Source organism: Phyllostomus discolor, chromosome 13 (assembly GCF_004126475.2).
Source record: "Phyllostomus discolor isolate MPI-MPIP mPhyDis1 chromosome 13, mPhyDis1.pri.v3, whole genome shotgun sequence".
Lineage (NCBI taxonomy): Eukaryota > Metazoa > Chordata > Mammalia > Chiroptera > Phyllostomidae > Phyllostomus > Phyllostomus discolor.
Genome location: NC_040915.2, coordinates 41,858,469 through 41,867,755, shown reverse-complemented (window position 1 = coordinate 41,867,755; position 9,287 = coordinate 41,858,469).

Below are 9,287 nucleotides of genomic sequence, written 5' to 3'. Positions count from 1 at the left end.
ATAATACAGCAGTTTTGTTCCGAGCAACGGTACTTTGTACATTGCTGCCTGTGATCACATATAAGAATCAACAGCTTTCCTCCACAAGAACAGCCAGTCAGAAACTGCAACGGAAAGGGGAAAAGCCCCACGTGTAACAGCACAGACGAAGAAGATGTCCCTAAGAGCGATCTGAACCAGAAATACACAGGACGTATGGGAAGAACACGGAGGAACACGGGGAAGCCCGGACAAGGAGAAAAGCACGCCCACACTCGGACGTGATGCCCGATCTCACAGGACTGTCCCTAAACCAGCCGCACGGTCGGACACAGTCCCAGCAAACCCCAAGGCAGGACTTGCTAGACACGGGCACCGGCTCTGACCTTTGTGCGAATGTGCAGGCACAAAAGTATAACCTGGACACTGTTTAGGGTAAAAACAAGTGAAGGGAGGGCGCTAATCTCACCAGACATAAAACTGCATTATAAGTATATAAATAAAATTGTTTGGCCGCGGTGTAGGAACAAATAGATCGATAGAACAGGCTTGGATAAATAGATCAAATTACTATGAGAATTTAATATATGATAAGGTGGCACTTCTAATCAATAGAAAAGATTGACTATTCTATAAATGCTGGTCAGAAAACTGGATAAGTTTTACAATATCCTTATACAAAAATCAGTGCCAGATGAATCAAGTATTTAAACACATAGAGGAAAAACTGGGCATCCTAAAAGAAATCAAGGACTTTCTCAGCAGGACAGAAAAAGCCCAGAGATGTTAAAAGAAGGTATGGTTACATCAGACTGCATGAAACTGAAAACGTCTGCACAGTGGGGAAAAAAAGCCACGCAGAAAACTGAAAGACAAGTTGCAAACTGGAATAAAATATCTGCAACACACGTTTCAGACTCAGACGTGGGACGCGGTTTGGTGGGACACGGAGCTCATTCCATCTGAGGGGACTTATTTAAGAAAAGAATGTTTTAAAGACTTCCGGGCAAGATGGAGGCCTAGGCAGACACACTGTGTCTCCTCACACAACCAAAACAAAAACAACAACAAATTTAAAAACAAAAACCAACCAGAACTGACAGAAAACTGAACTGCATGGACATCCAACAACCAAGGAGTTAAAGAAGAAATACTCACCCAGACCGGTAGGAGGGGCGGAGAAGGGCAGCCCGGGGGAGAAGACTCGTGGCAAGGCAGTGGCTGGCGGACCGGGGGCGGGTAAGGCTGCAGCTGCAACTCAGCGAGGCAGCAGCTGGTGGGCCGGGAGGCCCCACATTCGCGTGCAGGTAAACCGGGAAGAACAACTAGGGAGCGAGACAGCCTGCACAACCCAGGGCACCATCGCAGGGAAATGCAGCCTCAAACCTCTGATCGAAAACACCTGTGGGAGGTTGAGGTGCCGGGAGAGACTCCCAGCCTCACAGGAGAGCTCACAGGAGAGACCCACGGGGTCCTAGAGCGTACGCAAGCCCACCCACCCGGGAACCAGCACCAGAAGGGCCACTGTGCTTGGGGGAAACGGGGAAATGACTGAAACCCGGCAGAGAGTGGAGCAAGCGGCATGGGTCCCTCTCGGACCCCACCCCCACACACAGCACCACAACGCAGCAACACGGGTTGTCTCACCCTGGGGAACACCTAAGGCTCCGCCCCTCACTACATAACAGGTGCGCCAAGACAAGAAAATAATGGCCCAAATGAACGAACAGATCAAAGCTCCACAAAAAATATAACTAAGCGATGAAGAGATAGCCAGCCTATCAGGTGCAGAGTTCAAAACACTGGTGATCAGGGTGCTCACAGAATTGGTTGAATATGGTTGCAAATTAGATGAAAAAATGAAGGCTACACTAAGTGAAATGAAGAAAAATGTACAGGGAACCAACAGTGATGGGAAGGAAACTGGGACTCAAATCAATAGTGTGGACCAGAAGGAAGAAACATCCAACCAGAAAAGAATGAACAAGAATTTGAAAAAATGAGGAGAGGCTTAGGAACCTCTGGGACATCTTTAAACGTTCCAACATCCGAATTATAGGGGTACCAGAAGGGGAAGAGGAAGAGCAACCAGTGGAAAAGTTATTTGAACAAATAATGAAAGAGACCTTCCCCATTCTGGCAAAGGAAATGGACTTCCAGGAAGTCCAAGAAGCTCAAAGAGTCCCAAAGAAGTTGGACCCAAGGAGGAACACACCAAGGCACATCATAATTACATTAGCCAAGATTAAAATGAAGGAGAGAATTCTAGAAGCAGTAAGAGATAAGGAGGCAGTTACCTACAAAGGAGTTCCCATCAGACTGTCAGCTGATTTCTCAAAAGAGACCTTACAGGCAAGAAGGGGCTGGAAAGAAGTATTGCAAGTCAGGAAAGGCAAGGACCTACATCCCAGATTGCTCTATCCAGCAAAGCTTTCATTTAGAATGGAAGGGCAGATCAAGTGCTTCTCAGATAGGGTCAAGTTAAGGAGTTCATCGTCACCTAGCCCTTATTATATGAAATGTTAAAGGGACTTATCTAAGAAAAGGATTTAAAAAAATGCATAGTAAAATTACAGCAAACTCACAATTATTAACAACCACATCTAAAACAAAAACAAAACCTAACTAAGCAAACAACTAGAACGGGAACAGAACCACAGAAATGGAGGTCACGTGGAGGGTTAGCACCAGGGGAGTGGGAGGACAAGAGAGGGGGGAAAGGTACAGAGAGCAGGTAGCATAGACGGTAGGGAGAAAATAGACAGGGGGAGGGCAAGAATAGTATAGGAAATGCAGAAGCCAAAGAACTTACCTGTATGACACATGGACAGGAACTAAAGGGGGGAATGTGGGTGGGAGGGGAGTGCAGGGCAGAGGGGAATAAGGGGAGTAAATGGGACAACTGTACAGCATAATCAATAAAGTATATTTTTTAAAAATTCCTTTGGAACAAACTGAGAGTAACCAGAGGGAAGTGGGAGGGGATAAAAAAAGAGAGAGACTAACGCAGGTGGAAAGCTGTTATTCCAAAATTGAGTAGTTTTTGAATAAAGACTTCTTTCCTTTATCACCAAAAATAAAAGAATTTTTTAAAACCCACCCATACGAAATGGTGCAAATATGGTTATATATAAAGAATGAAAATACAAATCACAACAGATTCCAGACTTTAAAAAGCTGACGAGTCCCACAAATACCACGGAGTCCAGGGGAAACAGGACGCTGTCTGTTGCTGCTGCACAGTCTGCCTGCCTCGCTCCTGCAGCACCGTTCCTCTGCACAGTCTCTGGCCACCGCCCCGGGGCCCTGGTTCTCTTTGTGACACTGTCCTCTCTTGTGGGAAGAGAAAGAAAAATTCCTTCCCTTAGCACAACTGACCGCATGTTCTCTCCCATAGTTATGAGCAGTTTGGGGTTTTCTTTCACACATTTACTTCACGTGGAGTTGTAACGCGTGAGCGTGCTGTGGGCACCGCTGCGCCGGGTGTGCCCCACGAGCACCGCCTCGCGGTGAACACCGTCTGGCTCCACGACCACCGAAGGAGAAGGTGAAGTGCGTGGGGGCCACGGCGCTCGGGGCGTTTCAGGCCGTCGGGGGCGGCGACGCGTCATCTCGCCCCCCCCCCCCCCCCCACCTCCGTTTGCTCTCAGGCACACACAGAGGAGACTGTGCCTCCCACCAGCTCCTGGACCGGCAGCGGGAGCGAGACTCGGTGACAGTTTCCTTCAGTCGGCCGGGAGACTCCCGAGACTGCAGGTGTCTTGCCAAGCGCAGAGCCGGCTCAGCCGCGAGACCCACGCCTCGTCACCCACTCGGGGAGCCCAGCACGCTGAGCTGCAACGTGCCCACCTCCCACAGACGCGGCCCCCGTGCCACCCCTCCCATCAGGGTTTGCACAGCAGAGCCCGCGGGGGCCCTACTCAGAGGGAGAAGGGACTGAGGGGGGCGCATGTGATGCCAAGACGTAAACCCTGCAGCCTGCACACACAGCCCCGCCGCTCTGGTTCGGTGGGAAAGGTGGGTGTGGGCAGGGCCTCCTGCCTGCAGGCCCCTCACCGCCGACAGAGTCCGAGGGCTGACTGCCGCTCACCCCGAGCCCACAGACTGCCCGCCCGCTCGCCCCAACCCCACCTCACTGGCGCGACTCACTCATTTCCCCGGCCGGCCAGCGCGTGAGTCTGGGAGCTCTGGGTCGCACGCTCTAGCGTCGGCGACTCCTGCCGGACCCACGGCAGACCATCCCTACTGCGCGTCACACAACAGGGAGAGAAAATGGCTAGATGCCCCCTGGGAGGGGGGAGGAACCAGGTGACCCCCCCCCAAGAGGAGAGGCTGCAGCAGGGGCTGTGGGCGCCTCGGCCGCTTGGGCTCCAACCGGACCCTGCACCTAGGACTCTCCGTCTTCCCTGGGAGCCTCCAGCCCCCTGGGGGCAGGAACAGCCCCTGGGACGAGAGCATCCGTGGTCAGGTTTTCACGGAACCAAGCCCCCCTTTTTCTGCATCGTTCCAGTAGCTCACAGATCAAGGCCACAGGGGATGACACGTAACACCCAACTTCTAAAAGTCTCTGTCGTGGGGTGGCCACTGCTGCGCTTCCCCGCGCTTCCGCTGCGCAGCCTGCTGGACAGACTCCGTGCATCCCAGCTCGGCCCGCCCGGAGGCGGAGGCGCCCCATCTCCTCACAGAACGCGTTCCGTCCGGCTGACACCAGCTTCCTCCGCGGCAGGCCCCCGGCAAGACACCCCTCTGAGTAGAACCTTCTGGAGTGATCACCACTGAGTGAGGGATGGTCAGCTCGGAGGAGACCCACAGTGGGACCTCCCAGAGCTCCCCCCCCCGGGAAATGAAGCAGCAGACGGTCCCCACCGTCACCCGAGTGCACTGCTCCCAAGGCTGAGCTCGCACACACGTCCCCTCGGCTGCCCGTCCCCACACAGTCCTGTGGCTCCCGAGCCCCAGAACCGCCTCCGGGACAGCCCTGTGACCCGCACTGGCGGGCCAGTGTCAGGCTGGAGCGCCCACGCTGCGGAGCCGAGGGAGCTGAGCTGGTTCTGTGAACGACCACATCCCGTCGGGCTCCCCCCCGGGGGGGGCCTCATCACAGGGAGGCTCCTCTTGCTCTCCAGCTAACGGGGCACGAAGCACAAATATCCGACGTGGTTAACTTTCCATCTGGGATTTGGCGGTCCAGGGCCACGAGAGACAGGAGCTCTGGAAGGTGGCCCCTGATCGTCACGACTTCACCAAGGGGTGAGAGACAAACAGGCTTCTGGGGGCGGAGCAGAGCCCATCATCACCAGGGGAGGGGGAGGTGGTAGGGGAGGGGCAGGCCTGGGACAGCTGAGAGAACCGAGCCCCACCCAAAGTAACTCGCATGGATCCCAAACTGCGTGGGCCTGACCGAACACACACATGGTCCCCGGGGAGGGGGGCCCTTCCTCCAGACAGTTCCCAGACCGACGGGGACCTGGCCCTCTGACCTTGGTGGCTGTCACCGCGCCTCTGAGACTGGGCACCAGGCTGCTGCAGAATCCGACTCACCCCTCGAAAACTTGCACACCAAGAGCTAAAACCCTGGAGCTTCCAGGTCAGGCCCTAGGGAGCAGGCACAGCACCCGTGAGGGGAAACCCCTGGTTTTAAAGGGCAGACAGGTGCCAGGGGCAGGAGGTACAGGGGCATGGGCTAAGCCCCCCCGCCACGTGTCCCTGCACCTCCAGTTTTGTCGGAACAGAGTCACATCCGTCTGTTTACAGGTGCCCACGGCCACCCGCCACACCCGCCGCAGATCGAGGAGCGTCGACAGACACCGCGTGCCCGACACGCCCGAAATGCTTGCCACCGACTCCCGGGAGCAAAGCCTCGCCACCCCTCAGTCGAAGGTTTCCAGAAGCTGCAATCAGGAGACCAGCCGACGGAAGAGTTCAGGGTGTGCAGCCCCAACACGTGGATGAGCTACACAGCCTCACAGGGTCGCCCCGCAAACCACTCATTACAAGGGGAAACAGCGGCCTCAGAGCGGGCACTCGGACAGATCCGGCCTCAGCCAGGCACCCAAAGCAGCGTCACCAGGTCCAGGACAGCCCACACCACGTGCGTCCTGGCGAGCGGCACCGAGAACTCAGCGTCACGTCCACAGTCACCACGCCCAAAACACACGGCTGGGTCCATCATGGGGAAACGCCAGGCAGACCCCGACCGAGGGGCGGTCCTCTCCACACGCCAAGGTCACAGTGGACAGGGAGGCACCGGAGGACTCTTCCCAGCTAAAGGAGGCCGAAGGGATGTGAGGACAACACACGGCGTGCCGCCCCGGGCTGCACACTGGACCCGGTGCAACAGCAGCTACATAGGACGTTACCGGGGCAATCAGCGAAATTTGAATAGGGGCTGTCCATTAGATGACAGTGTTTTATCAGCACTAAATTTTCCAGTTCTGGTCACTGTACTGCGACTGTGTAAGAGAATGTTCTTATTCTGAGGGAAAAAAAATGAAATACTTAGGGATAAAGGGGCGGTACATCTGCAATTTCCTTTCAAATAGACAGTTCTGGGAGAAAACCTCTCTCCCTCTCCCTCTCTCTGAGGAGAAGTAGGTAGATAGAGAGAGAGAGAGATGACAGGCTGGACAGGTAGACAAGACAGATAACCAGACAGACAGGTGATCAGATAGAAAGGCACAGAAAAACGAAACTGGGGTAAATACAAAGGACGGCTGAATACAGGTAAAAGGTATGAGTCTTTATGCTATTCTGCCTACTTTTCTGTCAAACTGTATCACACAGCTCTTTTCTGAGGCTAAAACAGAACAGCAGGACACAGAGCAGACAGACCTAGAACAAAAGGGTGGAGAAACCCCCCAAGCACCGCCCCGGCCGGAGCCCCGAGTCGCTCCAGCAGCTCGAGCTCTCCGGGCTCACTTACTGACGGGCCAGCGAGGCGGAGAGGGTCTGCCCCGAGACCCCGGGGCTGGTCCCTGGGGCTCTGGCTTGTCATCACCGGCGCGAGGGTCTCCAGGTGCCCGTCCAGCCTGGCAGCCCTGGGCCCCCGCCGCAGGGCCCGCGTGTCCCCATCGACCTGGGGCCTCCAGGACGTGGCGGAGAGCCGCCTCTCGGGGCGCGCTGTCCTTCTCTCCGGTGGGGCTCGGCCCGAGCACGAACGAGTCAGCCTCCTGAAACAGAAAGGGGTGGTTCTGAACGCTGCACAAAACCGCGTTTGGCCCTTTCTAATACCCATCCGTCCCTTTTTCCTGTGTAAACAGGATGCTGATTAATTTAGGGTGGCAATGTATCAGACTCTGTTGGAGCTGGAGGGAGCCATGTCCCACTGTTTTGGCCAAGGAGCTGCAAGCAGAAGTCTGATGGGGATTGGGAGGGAAGAGTCCAAGAATCATGTTTTCTTTCTTCTGAAAGGGGAACAGATGAGGTCAGTGTTGTTCCTCATTCTCCTATTCCCTGTCCTGAGTACAAGTGTGATGGATGGAGCTGTGGCAGCCATATTGCAATCACGAGGGAAAGGCCAAGAGACTCATAATGTAACAGCCCTGACAACCTTGAGCCATGGAATCAGTGCCTGAAGCTGACTGTATTCAAGTTTCCCCTCATGTGAGAAAAATGTAAGTCCTGTATGTTTAAGATACTGTGAGTTGTAGATTCTACTCTTTTTGTCAAAACCACTTTTAATTGATGTAACAATGATTTTTTTCTTTGTTTAATCTTGGCTTCCAGAGAATAGTGTGATCAAATATTCTCCCTTACATTCTCTTAGGGTTCCTTCCTGTTCTCCCTCCCACAAGAAGACAACTTTCAGTTAAACTATGGACGTAATTCTTAAGTCTTGATTCAGGCAAAACTCCCATTGGGAGGATTCCTTGCAGAAAGCTCATGATTCCTACTTGCCTTCCCCAAACTAAACATTTCCCAATTCTGTTTAATTATTAACATGCTGCAGATGTATTTAAGACACAGCCCTAGTGTCAACTATATTTAAACCTCCAGCAAGGATTCCATTACGCGGATAAATAAAGGATGAGCCGCTCCAGCCTGCCTTCCCTAGCCTGCTCAGCAGCTCCTACACGATTCTCACTTCGCTGGCGGCTCTTCCGACCGATCTGTTTGTCCAGCCAGCTGGTGGGCTCCAAATAAGGATCACACCGAGAAAAGCTGAGCCCAGAACTCCATGGGAAATAGCAGGCGTGAATGCCTGCCAGGACACTGTGCGTGTGGACCACGTGCCAAGTCAGACCCCCAAATTCCAGAATCTCCGCAGGCTGGCACAGAAAAGGGCCAATGCCGTGCTTACTGCTCACCCTGGAGCCCACAGCACGATCCGGAAGCCAGAGAGGCCCAAATGCTCATGCCGGGGATAGGTGAAGCCAACAGACCCTGCAGCAGAACGGAGGAGGGAGGCAGGTGCCGGGGAGAGCACCGGGAAGAAGCGTGGTGTCCCTGGCTCCGCCCACAGCTCACTTCCTGCAGGTCAGAAATCCCACCACCGAAAGGTGTTCATCTGGGTTTAAGATATTGTGACTCCAGAAAGCCCAAACTATTGAAAATTTCTCTAGACAGACCATGAGGGTTGGGGGAGACTTCAGACCCTTCCCGGTGCACTCGTCGGAGACGGCACAGGGCCGGCCAGGCAGGAACGGTGAGCACTACTGTGAGCACTGTGAGCGCACTGTGAGCACTACTCGGAGGTGTGCGTCATTCCAGGTAGCACGCTTCACGAGCCCTCGTTGCCGCCCTCTCTCTCCTTGTGTCCACAACCACGGAAGCATCTGCGGAGACGGGGTTCCCTGCAGCCTGGGTCCCCCAGAACTGCAGTGGTAGCTTGCCATGGGCATTTAGCAGGATGGAGGAATTAATTTTTTTTTTTTAGATTTTATTTATTTTTGGAGACTGGGAAGAGAGGGAGAAAGAGAGGGAGAGAAACATCCCATGTGCAACTCACATGCTCCCAGCCAGGGACCTGGCCCACAACCCAGGCATGTGCCCTGCCCGGGAATCGAACTGGCAACCTTCCAGTTGACAGGCCAGTGCTCAACCCACTCAGCCACACCAGCCATGACTAGACTGGTTTTAATCCACTGAGACTCTGTTACAGCCACATACGCTAGCCTGTCCTGACTGCTTCTATTAGGCTCATAGTAAGTGTGCACTAAATTCTGGCTCTGGGTGGCCTTGGGAGAGTTGGTCCACCCCTCCAAGCTTCAGCGCCCTTGTCCGTCATACAGGTGAGAACACTGCACCTGCTGCAAGGACCACTGTTGGACCGGAGCATAGCCACGTGGGACACGCTGGCACCAACAGGG